Below are 15,656 nucleotides of genomic sequence, written 5' to 3' on the forward strand. Positions count from 1 at the left end.
CATCCACATGCTTTTGCTTCATCTCACTGCCTCTTCCTGTCGAATTAATAAAAATTATAATTTATTGCTATCCATCATCCTGTTTAATTTTTATCTCAACCCCATATGGAAAGAACTGTTATTTTTCCATTTTACATATGAGAAAATAGAGGCCCAGGGATAGGACCCAAGACTGCAAAACTAATAGAGGGCAAAACCACATGGAAGCCTAGGCTCTTACTCACTCATTCAGCAATAAACATGTGCTGAATAATCAGCGTGTTGCAGCCCTTGTGCTAGGTACTGCATGCATATATGTAGAGTGGTGAGTGAAACAGACACAGATCCATCCATTTCCATTGTGGAAGGTACAGTCTACTGGAGGAAGATGGAGCCACTGAACCCACAATTACCTAAATACGAATTGTAGTATGTGCTGGGCAGATGAGACTGTTGTGAGAGAAAGTAGTAAGGGAAATCAGATTTCCGCTCTGTCTAGAATATCTTTCTCCTTATCTCTGTTGCTTGCCAAGATCTTACCAAGGTATAAATCCTTGCCTCCTCCACAGAATTTGTCCTGATCCTTCTGCTGGAAACAACCACTCCTCCCTCTTGGGTCTCATAACCCTGTCTAACTTGCTTGCATTCTAACTATCCGTAAAGGTGTTTTGTGTTCCTCTAAAGGGATGTGAAATCTTTGAAGGCTAGATCCTTTTTCTGCCTTCATTCCCAAAAGTGCCTAAGTAATAAACTTAAGATGGAACAGAACTCAGTAAATCCGTACAAAATAAACGGATGCCAGTTAGAAGCAACCTACTTAGGCAAAGCTAGCAAACTGCTAAGAGGAAATTGATATGCCTTTACAACTAAATTTATTTTCTAAATGTTTCCATGGCTCACTGCAAGAACATGCACAGTGATGTTGGCAATACAAGATGTGGGACTTAGGGGCACTTGGTTATCTCAGTCCGTTGAACATCTGAATTCAGCTCAGGACATCATCTCACAGTTCGTGAGTTCGAGCCCTGCATTGGGCTCTCTGCTGTCAGCACAGAGACTGCTTCAGATCCTCTGTCCTCCTCTCTCTCTGTCCCTCCCCTGTTTGTTCTCTCCCCCTCTCTCTCTCTCTCTCTCTCAAAATAAATTAATTAAAAAAAAAAAGAAGATGGGGGACTTAGAGAATCTGATTTATCTCTGGTTTCCTGGCAAACATGATTAAAAAGAATTCTTTATCCTTTATAATTGTTTGCACATTCATTTACTAATTCACTCATTCATATGTCCATCAGTCTGTTTGTTTATTATTATTTTTAATGAAGTTATATGAGTATCTCCTGGGAACCAAAGCCTATTCAATCGCTATTTCTTAGAAGGCATTTCCTGCTGCAACTTCCCATTCCAACAGAGGTCACCAACTGAGGCATTATGTCCATAGGAAATGAAGTAAAAGGTTTCATTTTTTTTTCTTTTTAAATAAAACCCAAGGGCATAATGTTGAAACCCAAAACTGTGTTCATGTGCAGTCTTGCAGTGGCCCAGATTGGCCCAAGGGTAAAACAATAATTTGAATAGTTTCTGAAAATGTGGCCCATACACTTCCAGGTCAGAGTGACTGGAGATGCTTGTTAAAACCCTAAGAGATTCTGATTTTGAGGTCAAGCCTGGGCCCTCAAAATCTGCATTTTTTTTTTTTTTTAAATTTGTTTTTTCAACGTTTATTCATTTTTGGGACAGAGAGAGACAGAGCATGAACGGGGGAGGGGCAGAGAGAGAGGGAGACACAGAATCGGAAACAGGCTCCAGGCTCTGAGCCATCAGCCCAGAGCCTGATGCGGGGCTCGAACTCACGGACCGCGAGATCGTGACCTGGCTGAAGTCGGACGCTTAACCGACTGCGCCACCCAGGCGCCCCAAAATCTGCATTTTTAAAAAATGTTTATCTATTTATTTTGAGAGAGAGAGTGAGCATACAGCAGGGGGAGGGGGAGAGAGGGAGAGGGGGAGAGAGAGAGAGAGACAGAGAGACAGAGAGACAGAGAGAGAGAGAGAATCCCAAGCAGGCTCTGTGCTTTCAGTGCAGAGCCCAATACTGGGCCCAAACCTATGAACCATGAGATCACTACCTGAGCAGAAGTCAAGAGTTGGGCACTTAACTGACTGAGCCACTCAGGTGCCCCCAAATCTACATTTTTAAATAGACTGCCTTAGTAATTCTAAGACACATTAAAGTTTGAGAACAACTGAACTATAGGATCATTTAATTTAATCATTAGCCAATGGACAATTTAAGAAATGTGTAACTTGCATCTAGTGTATAGTTCTAATCATCTGTTTTGGTTTTCAAGGATCAAAGGCTTTTAAGCTATAGTTGGCTAAAACGACTTGTTGGAAAATTATAACAAGAAATCTCACAGATAGCCAAAAATAAGGAAAAAAAAAAAAACTCTCCATGGAAGTCATGGGAACTAGAAATGCCAACAAGACCTGGCACTTATCTGCAGCTTCAGGGCCAGCATGCTTCCTCCTGTCTCTGCTAATCTGTGTGCGCCTACTGTCTGCCTCTTCTAATGAGCCTTCTCTGAATCTGTACACTGTCATAACTAGCAGATACAGAGCCCCAGAATGGCTGTCCCAGCCTTGACTCTACCACACTTTTTTTAAGTCAAGCACCCAACGTGGACAGAAACTTCCCTTCTGGCTCTTTATTCAGGTTACCAAGAAAGAGAATCTGATGGCCCCATTTGTGTCAGGCCCTCAGCCACTTCAGCAGCATGTGGAACAGCCTCCTCAAGTCAGGACCCATCTGAAAGGGGAAGGGGACAGTGTGCAGAAAGGTAACAGGAACTGGGTTTGGAAGTTTCCCTCTCAGATGGAGCAGTGATTATTCCCCACAGAGACTGGCCTCTCCAGGAGGCCCACTCTCAGCCCTTTGGGAGAGAATTCAGAACGTGACTCCTCCCCTCACTTCTGTTTCAGCAAGTCTGTCTCTGTTGTTGGCTGAAATGCAAGCAGAGGCATGGTAAGACTTACCTGCCTGCTTCCAGCACAAAAGCCATCCTCTTATCACATCAGAGTTGGTTTGGGAAGAGAGTGATTTACATTAGGTAGAAATACAGAAAAGGAAAATGAAGCCCCAGGCACATAAATACAGTAGAATTGTATGTTCATGTAGACTAGAAACTTGTAGAAGAGAGAAAGCACTCACCCTGAGTATGATCTGGGCCAGAGGTTTTACTTCAGACAAACAAAATATGTAGTCCGTGTGTACTTGAATTCTTACCAAAATGTACAGGCTGTAATTTCTATCAACAGTCTATCATACACAGTGTTGTACTGGTCATCTTATAAAATAAACTAACATACCAAACAAAGTCAAATAAGTAAAAGCAAACAAAAATTTTAAAATGTAGATTTGATGCATGAGGTTCTGTTCCTTACATCTGAAATCCACCCTTACTCATAACTTCTTCGTTTGCATGTAATACCTGCTATAAAGCACTATTAATCTCTTACTCAGTAGTCAAGCTACATTACCATAAATAAATCCTGTGGCTCACATGGATATTCATAATGATTTATTGTTAGCCATGGTGGCAAAGAATCTGTGTTTCTTTGGATGTGAATGCTCTTCTTTTCAAACTGTTAAGTTCTGGCTGGTTTCTTTCCCATATCTCTAGAATTCTCTGCAGATTTTATAGTGCATCACAATATAACTTTTATTTGCCTGTAGAGGTAAATAAGCTGCCTTTCAGAAACCAAGCTACCCGTTCTAATTAGGAGTTTATTCTTAGACTTTTCAGTATGCTTCCTATGAGGAAATAGAATAAATTAGTTTTGATTTTGGTAGGGTGTTACTTTAAGTTTATTAAATAATTTTCTACAAGTAAAAAAAAATACATTAATTATTTTTCACTTCCTTGGCTTTGATCCTATTTTAGTATGATTCTAAATTACAGTGTGGTTTAAGGAGGCTTTTGACTCATTGGATTAGCTAACATGATGGTAGATTTATAAACTATTTAATTTGTCTTACTATAACAAACCTGAAAGTTAAAGGTGGAACTAAATGTTGGGATCTTAATATGTCAGTTAGGAACTCCAGGTTTATTAAGAACATCAAATGATTTTGTATGGTAACAAACCAAGAAGATATTAAATTCATGCTCGAAATGAAATAGATTGCTCATGATTTAGATTAACAACTTTTAAGTGTTCCTTAATAGAAAAAAATCATCACTGAATATTCTGCTAATCTCTTAAAATTCCTTCAAAATTAAGTTGCTACATGGAGATAGTTCAGATAGACTATCTACTGAATGGCATGTTTTCAGTGATAAGGAGTAAAGTATCCCCAAATAAGTATTTTGGAATGATAGATTCTTTGGAATGATAGATTCTTTGCCATTTGAGTTATTTTCAAGTTAAATTTAATTTGCTGATTCCTAAAATATGCTTATAATAATTTTATTTAGAAGCCTTACAAATGTTAACCAAAGAAGGCCACATATACAATGACAGGTTCTGTGGGAAGTGTGCTCATTTCTAACTTGAGCCAACAATATCCTCTTCTGCTGCTGGATGACCACATGCTTTTTGAACTGATATTTGATTATATTCAGTTTAGCACTTAATTATATTCTCTCTTGAGCTTCTCTCTAATTTGTTCATGTGTAGTGGAAAGAATCTAACATGTGTATGGTGCACCCCTGGCATTGCTCCTTAGCTGTGTGCTAATTTTAACTAAAATTTAGTAAACCTTTCTGAAACTCTATATGTTCATCTGTAACATAAATATAACATGTAGTGTTTATAAGACAATTTACTTCCTAGGGTTTTCTTATCCTACATGAAGAGGCTGGCTCGGCAGTAGTTGCTCTGTATGTGTCAATTCCCTACTTGCCCTCCATTTTGTATTTCATCATCCCTGAGTAAGTTGTAGGATCCACGAGTACTCAGGCTCAAGCTATAAAGTTATTAATTTTATGAACAGAAGATAGAAATATATTAAATGTATGTTTTGAGTGAGAATGAGAGAAAGCAAGAAAGAGACTTTTTCTAGAAGGAAAATAATAGAAGTTTATTAAACATATGTTGTTACACTACATGGAACATGAAATACCATTATACGTGATCAACAGGCTCATGTATGATTTTGGAATTTAAGGAAGTCTGCCTTTTCCCCACCCACTTTTTTCCCCCATCCAAATTTGGAAACAATGTAGAATTAGTCCAAGTCGAGGATGATCAAAATATCAGCTGATTCTCAACCCTGTAATTAGACAGGCTTAACCCTCTGGTCACAGACCATGTTGGACTACTAAAAATTTGAATGACCATGCCCCAGAAAAGAGCAGAATATGTGCATTCTATGAACAGATACATCCCAAAGAACAAGAAGGAGAATGAAAGAAAGGTGATGTATGTCCACTTCCATCTCCCAAAATAACATGATTTAGATGGCCCTTATCCTTACCAAAGAAGACACAATGGGGGAAGGGGAGAAAGTCCTGAGACAAAGAAGACTGTAGAAGTAGATCTGCCTTCACATAGAAGGAATCATCTGAAGGGCTCTACCCTCACAGACTGATGCTAGGCAGCTTTGTAAACTTCTGTTCTACCTTCCACTGCTTTCTTTACTTTCCTCTTAGCTACGCTGGCCTCCCTTCTGACCAAGTTTGTTGTCTCTTATTCAGACTTGCACTTGCTGCCCCTTCTTCCTAAAATGCTCTTCTCTCACCTTGGCATGGGTGCCATTTCCTCAACATTTGTTTTCAGTTTAAATATCATGTCTTGGTGAACCCTTCTCTGAGAACCTTATTAGAAATTCTCCTCTTCCCATTCTCTTTCTTACTCACTATTTCATGTTATTTTTCTTCATAGTGTTTAACCATTCTCCCAATTAGAAAGTAAGCTCCATGTCATGTTCACTGCTTCAACACGTTGGATAGTGGCTGCCACAGAGTAAGTGCCGACATAGTAATTAAATGAATGATAACAAATGAATGTATCATTAATTTAGCAAACTTTTTGTAGGGTTTACTATATACCAAGCTTTATGCCAGTTACTAGTAACATTAAGATTAATGAGATGAGGTTACTTTATTCAAGGGGCTTTTTTTTTTATACGAAATTAGAGTACGTAAACATATTTTTCCTCTAACAAGAATGAGCACAGAGTGTTAACAGCCAGAAAGGAGGGTGTCTTACTCTAGCTAAGTGGTCCGATAATGTAATATTTGGTAGATTAGGAGTTTCCACATAAACATGGAATACAAGTACCTTAAATATAGAAGACAGGGTGTATGTATGGAGGCTTGGCAGCTTGAGAGGACATGTTAATGAAATGAATTATAGGCAGCTAGTGATGCTTGGGATGCATAATGCATAGGGAGGGATGATAAGAAATAGGGTTAGAGAGATATGCAGGAGCCAGTTTATGAAAAGATTTATGCCATTCTAAGAAGTTTGGACATTATCTGGAATTCTAATAGATGCTTTAAATTTTAAGCATAGGTGTGATAAAATCAGATTTGTGTGTTAGAAAAAAAATAATACAGAAAATAATGAGGTTAGACACCATTGTAAACCAGTGGGAAAATTATGAGGCCATTCAATTATCTGGGCAAGAAATGAGGAGGATCTGTTTTCTTGAATAAAAAAAATGTGAATTGTAGGTAAGTGTATAAATTACCATAACTCAACAGTATTTAATAGCATGTCTTTATGACCCAGTGTGTACTGAGTTCTTTGCCCATCCTGTGGAGTTCACATAACTGGATGATTATGCAAACCCTCTCTCCTGCTCAAGGAATTTAAATGCTAAGAGAGTAGCAAAAACAGTAAGTAGCTGTCAGAACTCCAGGACAGAACACATCCTTCCTAGTCCCCTCTCTGTGTCTATACTTCCAAGGAGTAAGATAAGCCCAAAAGAGAGGATATCATTAATTCTCCACATTGCCGCTGTTTTTATCAGGACCAGCACCATAATTTGTAGGGCCCAATGTAAAATGAAAATGTGGGATGCCTTGTTCAGAAATTATTAAATATTTCAAGACAGTTGTAGCAGAGCTTTAAACTAAGAGCACTATTGAGCCTGAGGCCCTATGAACTGGCTAGTCTTGGTCCTTATTGACTTTCTGTAGGGGCCAGGCTCCTAACTGGATAGAGCTTTTATTCCTGTGAACAGTTGCCATTATTGGATTTTAGTTTCATTGGACTGCAATTCTTCTTGCACTCGGCTGAGAATATTCAGGGGTCGGAAGCAGAGGATAGCAAAGCAGAGCAGTAAGAACACATACTTTGGATGCAGACTTCTTGGGTTTCAGGTCCTGTTTATTACTTACTGACATCTTGGACAAGATATAAAACCTTTCTGCTCCTCCATTCTCTGGCCTCCAAAATGGAAATAACAAGAGTAACTGTGTTTTAGGATTGTCGTGAGGATTGAGTTGATTTATGTAGAGCGCTTGGCAAAAGAATGAAGCATGGCAAGTGCTTGGATTGTTTTTCTTATTGTTTTGAAGGTTATATTCTGGATAATAAACCTTGCGTGCTTCCACGTAATGCAGATCTTACCATTCAGAGTGAGGTTTGTCATTCAGAGTGAGGTTTGTCATTCAGTGAACAGAAATGCTTAATATTAACATGATTGAATTTATCAATTACTTACTGTATGATTTTCCTCTTTTGTTTTTTAAGATTTTTTTCCTATCCCAAAGACATAAAGATACCTGTGTTTTTCTCCAGAAGCTTTTATATGTAAGCCTTAAATAATTCATTTTCATCTATGATATTAGATAGGAATTGTTTTTCTTTGTGGAAACACTGACCTCCCTCCTCTCCCAACTCCAGTGTACCCAATGAAGAAAGCCAGTCTGGACCCCCTTGCTCTCTCTGGAATTTGACTCTGCTTTGTCTTTGTACATAGCATTCGCTTTGCATAAATTTCTCCTCTCCTAGGTATTATATAGATGACCACCTAGGTATTTCATGTTCTTGCTCAAATATCCCTTTCTCACTGAGGCTTTGAAGTTTAAAATTACAACTTTCCCTCTCCTTAACACATAAACACACACACACACACACACACACACATTCCTTAGAACTTCCTGCTATATTTGTGTGTGTGTGTGTGCGTGTGTGTGTGTGTTTTGCATGGTATTTAATTGCCTTATGAAATAGTAAATATTGACTTATCTTTGCAATTGTCCTTCTGCTTCCACTAGAATGTAAGGTCCAAGAGGTAATATTTCTTTCTTTTGTTTTATTTTCAATTTCAAGAATGGCATCTCCTCCTTAGATAACTTCAATATTCTTTTTCCAGAACAATCCCGAACACATGATAAACAGTTATTATTTTAGATTTTCTTCTTCAGATATAATAGTGCTGAATAGCTCCAGCTCTACACATTTATTAATAAAGAGGCATCTGATTAGGAAAACTCTGGGTTAATTCTTTCTTTTTTTTTTTCCTGTTCTTTCTAGAGTTAAGGTCAGGACAAGAAAGCAACCCCACTCTTTCTGTCTGTCAGAGTAGGTTTTTTTCACTATCCACACACGAAGGGAATTCTAGTTTTATGTGTGTATTGGTGGGATAGTCTCTGACCAAACATCACTCTGTGCTCTGGCCACACAGTTTTTGTCTCCTCTTTCTTGATTTACCGATCTATTAAAAGCCGTGTTCTCACTGCCAACAATGGAGAAATTTCATCAAGGACCAGTGCTCCAAACTTTCTTTTACTTGCCTGTCTTTTTATACCTGCATTTATAATCTGTTTTTGAAAATATTTCAAAGGGAATTCCAAAGAAAACAAGAAGAAAAAGGGGAGGAGCCTATAGGACATGTCAACCAATTATAATTCAGTTGACAGTCAGGAACCGAATTATAACCCAATGACAGTTATATATTTATTAGTATTTTAGGAGAATTGGTATTGCTATTTCTATGTATGGTAGTATTACTGTGGTCATGTTTCAAAAAGAGCCCTTATCTTTTATAAATCTATTCTGAAATATTTACAGTTGTAATTTTATGATGCCTGAATATTAGAAATAATTCAGGTGGTCATGAATGGGTAGGGGTATAGATTTTACAAAGCATGGCCCGATGATTGTTGAAGCTGATGGATAGATATATTGAGTTCATTTGATATTACATTCCATTACCTGATTATTCTTCTTCAAAGCCCCAAATAAGTTATTCTAATTATTTCCCTTTGAGGTACCAGAAAATAAGTATTTTCCCAAGTTTACAGACCTGACATTCCAGACTCACCAATTCTAAAAAGTCATGTTACTACATCAACACCAAGCCAAAAAAAGAATTTCAAAAACAGAGGCTTTATGTTGATGCTGCAAATTAATGAAGACAAGAAGACAGGAAATAACACACACCTCATGCATAAAAGGGATAATTAAGAGTCTTTGTCTTCATCGTGATAAAATTTATAGTTAAAAGTGAAAAACTTTATTTTAATTGGGTTATCTTTACAGAGCCATTTTTCATTACCTTGTCTTACTACTACCACCAAAACAAAAACTTTAATATCACAATCAATATTAATATCTAAATGATCCCACATACCTTAAATTCACGTAAACCATTTTTTTACATGTAGACGCATCCTGGGGCATTGCAGAAAGTTGCAGAAACCAGGATTCATGTGGTTGAGCCATAGTGAATGGTAGTGCATTTTGAGAACGGCAGGTAGATGGCCCAGGGATACACTTCACTCTCCTGTAAGAACAGAGGATCTAAGGGTCTGAAGTTGCTAGCTGTGCATCCCTGAGTTGTGACCTCACTGTGCTGTGACACATAAACTTGATCTAGAAGTTCTTCTGTCCCCTAGCTGTCAACAATATTGGGCATGAATAGAATCCTTTTATGCTCATGAGGGCATAAAGCATTAATAAGTTTAGAGTAATATAGATTTTTTTTAAAAAAAGAGTTGCTTTGAATATATGGTTCAGTATTCATGCCTACTAATGACTGTGTCTTGTATTTATATCTTAGGTGACATCTGTGTCCCCCCAAACCTGTCTGCATACAGTGCAGTGTGGTGTTGCAGAGAATTTCACTCTTAAGGCTGATGGAGTGCAATGCGTTAGGGAGCCCTGTAGCAAGAAGCCACTAGACATTTCTTCTGCTAAAATGAAAAGGGGTCTGAATGGAGGGAAAATAAATCCCTGTCATTTCAGCATGGGTTGGCAAGAAGAAACGACAAGTGCAAATTGTCATTATAAATAGTGTTGTTAACCCTCCTCATTTATAGTACACATTTCCAATTATACCCATTATGATGTACTTAGCTAGAGGGCAGGTTGCATTTTTTAAATGTGTTGAGAGCATTAATGATTTAGCTAGTGCTCATTTGTTTTCTATTGCTTGGTTAAGCATGCTGCATTGTCTTTTTCCTGTTTTACATATTGGATGAAAAAGAGATGCTAGTTTTAAATGTGCTAAATTAGTGGTTCTTTGCCCTAGAGATTTTTTAAACATACCAATGCTTGGGCAGTACCCACCAGAGATTTTGATTTAAATGGTTTGGGTTGGGGGAGTCATTAGGAGTCTGTAAAAGTGTCCCTTGAGGTTCTAATATGTAGCCAGGATTAAGGACCACATGGGTTGAGGAGAAAGCAAGATCAAGTGTGGATAACTTCATTTATCATATTTAGAGAAAGGAAGGGCCAGACTCAAAGGTGGTCACTATTTGATACGGTTAGCTTTACAGATTGCAGATATTCTAAGAGCAGCAGTGGTTGAGGATAGAAGTAGAGGAAATTGGAGATAGTCTCTAGAAATTAGAACTATTGCATAGGCTTTAGAGAGTGTATGGTAACTACTGTAGAGAGGACATGTTTGTTTGCTTCGACTGTCATCCTAGATAGCTTCTGCAGATATGAACACAAGTTGCTTCATCTGAAACTGAGGGCTTGCATATAAGGAATTTTAAGTGGATACACACACACACACACACACACACACACACACACTACATTACATTTAAATCCAATTTAATTAGACATTCGTAACAGCTGTCCTGTGAGTTGGCTCAACAGTATTCCCCACATAGGATAAGCAAGAAAATTGAAGCTCTGAAAGGTGAAGTGCATTGCCCAAGGTCATATAGCAATTCAGTAATGAGCTGGGATTAGAAACCAGAGCCCTGGAGGTCCTGTCTGTTGCCAGAGCCATTGAATGTGGCCTCTGTTGCAAAGTGAATGATGATTATGAACATTTAAGAATATACAGTACATTTTTACCAGGCAACATTTTAAAATGAAAGATGTATATGGATATCCTGGAGCTTATTTTCAACAGTCCTGGAAAGTTTGGCAGAAAAGCTTTGCAATTTTGTTTAATTTCACCGGTATATAGATAGGCTCAGTGTTCATGTTGAAGTACTTGGAGGTCCAGGCTAGGAGGGAATTTTGGGGGGTGGGAAACACTCTTGATGTATCTGTTCTCTATATGGAACACCAGGATGAATAGGCAAGAAGTGTAGGAAAACTCTCTACTCATAGTTCTAGGGCATTACAATGTTCATTGTTTAAGCCCGCCATTTCTCCTTGAACAAAGAGAGAGATACTGGCTTGATGGGCTTTGGATAGTAAATACAAAGTTTATATTATCATTTCTGAATCCTTATAAAACTGTGCAGAACTTCTACATTATTATCTATCCATCAAGTTTCACTTCAGCTTCACTGGGGAGATTTAATAATGCATGTATATATGTTTCAGTATAACGCACAGCCCCTAGGTTCATCTCCTACATATAGAGGAAACCTGATAAATATTTATCAACAATGACAACCCTGTATGTGGTAAGTGCTTCCCTCTGAGAACTCAGAGTCACTGTTTTTCCAGATTTAAGTGGGAGATAGTTGGGCTGGTGGTGAACCCTGGTTTGTGCCTTTCCTAAAAAAAGAAAAAAAAAATCTCAGCAGTGGTTGTGAGTAGACTAATGAGGGCCATTCTCTTGTGTATAATTTTTCGGGAGAGAGAATGCTTTTCTTTTCTTTCTTTCTTTTTTTTTTTTTTTGTTTTTGTTTGTTTGTTTGTTTGTTTGTTTTGCTTTCAGAGGATGTAATGTTGAAGAAAGTTGGGCTGACAGACTTCTTAATGACCATTTGGAATTTTTGCCAAGTGAAAGTTGTTTTCTCTTCATTTTAATGCTCCACTTTGATTAAACACCACTTCTCTTTAGTTACATAGCTTTTATTCGTAATGTTTCTGTCATAACAACACATATCATGTAGCTCCAGTCAATTATCTTCATGTAAGCCCCATACTCTCCTTTCCCTTTCATTTTTAATTTAATGATTCATGAGCAAGTGTGCTTGGGGCACAGGACCATCTTCTTTGGATGCATGAACTGATATCTAAAGCAGAATTCTGTGGCAAGAAATAAAAAGGTCCAGTGATCAGATTGAATAGATAATTTTAAGAACAGCAGCACAGTCTATCTTTTCCATACATTTGAAATGCAACCCTACGCTGCAGTGAGAGACAAAATGTGCTTGTTACTTACATTCGCATGAGGTGATAGTCTTTTTTCAGAAAGCATATAATTTTCATACAAACAGAGGTACTTCCGAAAAGTGAGTGGATGAGCTATTCATATTTAAGATGAGATAACAAGCATTAACTAGGACTTTCTTGAGCAAACAGGTACTTGATCAGCTTATCTGTTCCTCTCCAATGATATGACAAGGTGGTTGATACAAATTGCCTTGCAATTGTAATTTAATTTACCAGGAGTGTGGGATGATTTTCAGCCACTCATAGTCTACTCCTCAATGCTCAGAACATGGCCAAGATGTAGCACTGAATAGAAGGCCAGTTTGTCATATTTTTCTTTTAATATAAAGAAGCCTCAATTATTGAAGCATTTTTCTGTGTTTTTGTTTCATTTTATTTATTTATTTGTTTGTTTATTTGCTTATAAGTCTATTTTGAGAAAGAAAGAGAGAGAGAGAGAGAGAGAATGCAGCATGAGTGGGGGAGGGGCAGAGAAAGACGGAGAGAGAATCCCAGGTAGGCTCCTTGCTGTGAGCACATGAAGCCCAATGTGAAGATTGATCTCACCAAATCATGAGATCATGACCTGGGCCAAAATCAAGAGTCAGACACTTAACCGACTGAGCCACTAGGTGCCCTTGTTTCATTTAATTTATTTTAGACACAGAGACAGAACAGTGGGGGAAAGGGAGAGAGAGACAGACAGACAGACAGAAAGAGAGAGAATCTTAAGCAGACTCTATGATCAGCACAGAGCCTGTCACAGGGCTTTATCCCATGACCCTGGGATCATGACCTGAGTTGAAACCAAAGTCAGACGCCCAACTGACTGAGACACCCAGGTGCCCCTTCTATGTTTTTTTTTTTTTTTGTTGTTGTTGTTTTTTTAAATCTTTTTTCTCACCTTCTCTCATGAATTCATGTTATAGAAGACTCCCTGTATCAGGCAATATGTACATCCTTTACATGCAGTATCTCATTTAATCCTCCTGTCAATCATATGACATAGAAACTTCTTTTTGGTTTGTTTTACAGCCAAGTAAGCTGAGGTTTAGCAAGACTAATTTCTTCTACTTTTGCTACCATCTTTCTGGGAAAGACTGGTATAGACCTTCTCAGAGAATCTATAAATATCTCTTATTATTATATATGTATAAATAAATCACTTATATATTTCTGATATTAAATATGGCTCTTGATGTTTAAGCTGCCATCTTCATAAATGTTACTTCTTTTGATTATAATTAGTAGCAAGTATAATTATGCCTGATGACTAAGTGATAATAAAATACGCATAAATAAAAATTGAATTTAGACTAGTTTATTAGCAATAATCATGCTTAAACAGTTACTTATGTTTGCAAACAGGAATTTTAATTTATTGTTATTTTTCATAGGCCTAATGAGGTTGGAAGCATCACTCACCAAGCCCCACAAGCACTGTGTTTACTGGCATTTGAAGCCTTCTGCCAACAGGGTACTACTGAAGAATTGATTAAAAAGGAAGAGGTGTCCCTTGGGAATAACAGAGGAATTATGATGTGAACCCTTCCCTGGAATGCCCCTCTCTCTTTGTTTTACCATAAAGTCTCTGTGGAAAGATCATGGGCTTGGATGTCTGTTTAGCCAGTTTTAATGGCATAGTTTTAATCGCTTAACAACTAGCAAGGTGACTTTGGGCAAATTATTTAACTCTTCCACCCTCCATTTTCTTATTTGGAAAGTGGGAACAATAATTATAATTTTAAAATAAATGAAAATGGTAGTAGTAACACCAGCCTCGTAGCATTATAATAATAAAATGAGATACCATATGCAAAATGTCCAGAAGCAGATCTGATATAGATGAAGGAGATAATTCCTGGAAATTTCTAATGCATTTTACATACGTTTAAAATCCAAATGTCTGCAACCTCCAAAGACACTCTCTTCCATTTTCTGTCTACTTCCCTTAAATCATTTCTTGTGTCTTCAACAGAAAGTGAGGTTCTATATGACTTCGATTTCTGAGACCTTCCACTTGGCCTTTTGCTCATCATCTCTTGTCTGACTTCAGATCTTGGTGTTGGGTGCTGCCAGAGACATTCGCTTCTTCTGTTGCTAATTACCTCTTGGGTTTCTGTAATTACTGTCCTTCCTTGGTACAAAAGTGCTCCCTTCAGGCTGGCTTCAAAGTACAGGTGAAGTGAGAAGACTATTGACTGCTCCATCTCAAGTGGGGATGTTGCCTGCCCTTGAGGTTCCATGACACCCCAGCTAATTCATGTCTCTTGTGCATAACTGACTCTGCTTTAGGTCTGGTTATAAGCTGAGGCACTTATATCACAAAAAATGGAAAAATCATTTAAAAGTGAATGCTAAATATTACCATGCCAAAGTTGAAGGACAAAGAAACACATCACACAGAAAAAGAAATTTTTAGCAGCTATCTTGCAGATCCTGGTGTTGATTCACTATGTCAAGATCATCCCTTATCTCTGTTTCTCTTTTTGAAAACATATAAAATGTCTTCATTTCTATACAGTGACAATCAGTTTTTTTCTGTAGAAATCTAACCTCTATTCTAAAAGTTTGTTTTGTCCATAGAATCCATCTTTCTCAACCCTCACCTGAACATCTGTAGGGCATGATAAATTAATGCATCCGTGTTCCCTAAACCTTGAATGACTTCACCTGGAATTACACCATAAAGCAGAAAACCTCTGTGTGTGAGTGTTCATTGTGTGTGTGTGTGTGTGTGTGTGCACATGCACATGTGTGCACATACACATACAATGAGAACAGAGAAACATTGATCTATGTTCTCTCTCAAGAAAAGCATCTATTTCATTTTTCCTATCCTCTTCAATTTTTATTTCTGATCTTCTAAGATAACACTTGGACAACACACACATACACACAGAAACATATACACACATATACACACAGGCCCACACTCATACTAATCCTAAGGGTAAAAAATAATTTTCAGAACAAGTACAGTGTAACTGGAATTAACTGTTCCTATTTTGTTTTGTTTGTGTTGCTTTTAGATTCCACATATATTCTCTGTCGGACTTTTGTTTAGCATGTCATTCAGTTCCTTCCATGTTGTTGCAAATGGCAAGATCTTAATTTTTTATGGCTGAATAATATTCTATTGTGTATATATACTA

The 15,656-nt window shown here is 37.6% G+C and overlaps 1 protein-coding gene across 2 annotated transcripts in view; it reads left to right on the forward strand.

The window, feature by feature from the left end:
- The window catches only part of THSD7B (thrombospondin type 1 domain containing 7B), a 1,583,569-nt gene that overhangs the window by 1,211,992 nt on the left and 355,921 nt on the right, over nucleotides 1-15,656 (forward strand). The window lies entirely within an intron of this gene.

Source organism: Leopardus geoffroyi, chromosome C1 (genome assembly GCF_018350155.1).
Source record: "Leopardus geoffroyi isolate Oge1 chromosome C1, O.geoffroyi_Oge1_pat1.0, whole genome shotgun sequence".
In the NCBI taxonomy this organism is placed as follows: domain Eukaryota; kingdom Metazoa; phylum Chordata; class Mammalia; order Carnivora; family Felidae; genus Leopardus; species Leopardus geoffroyi.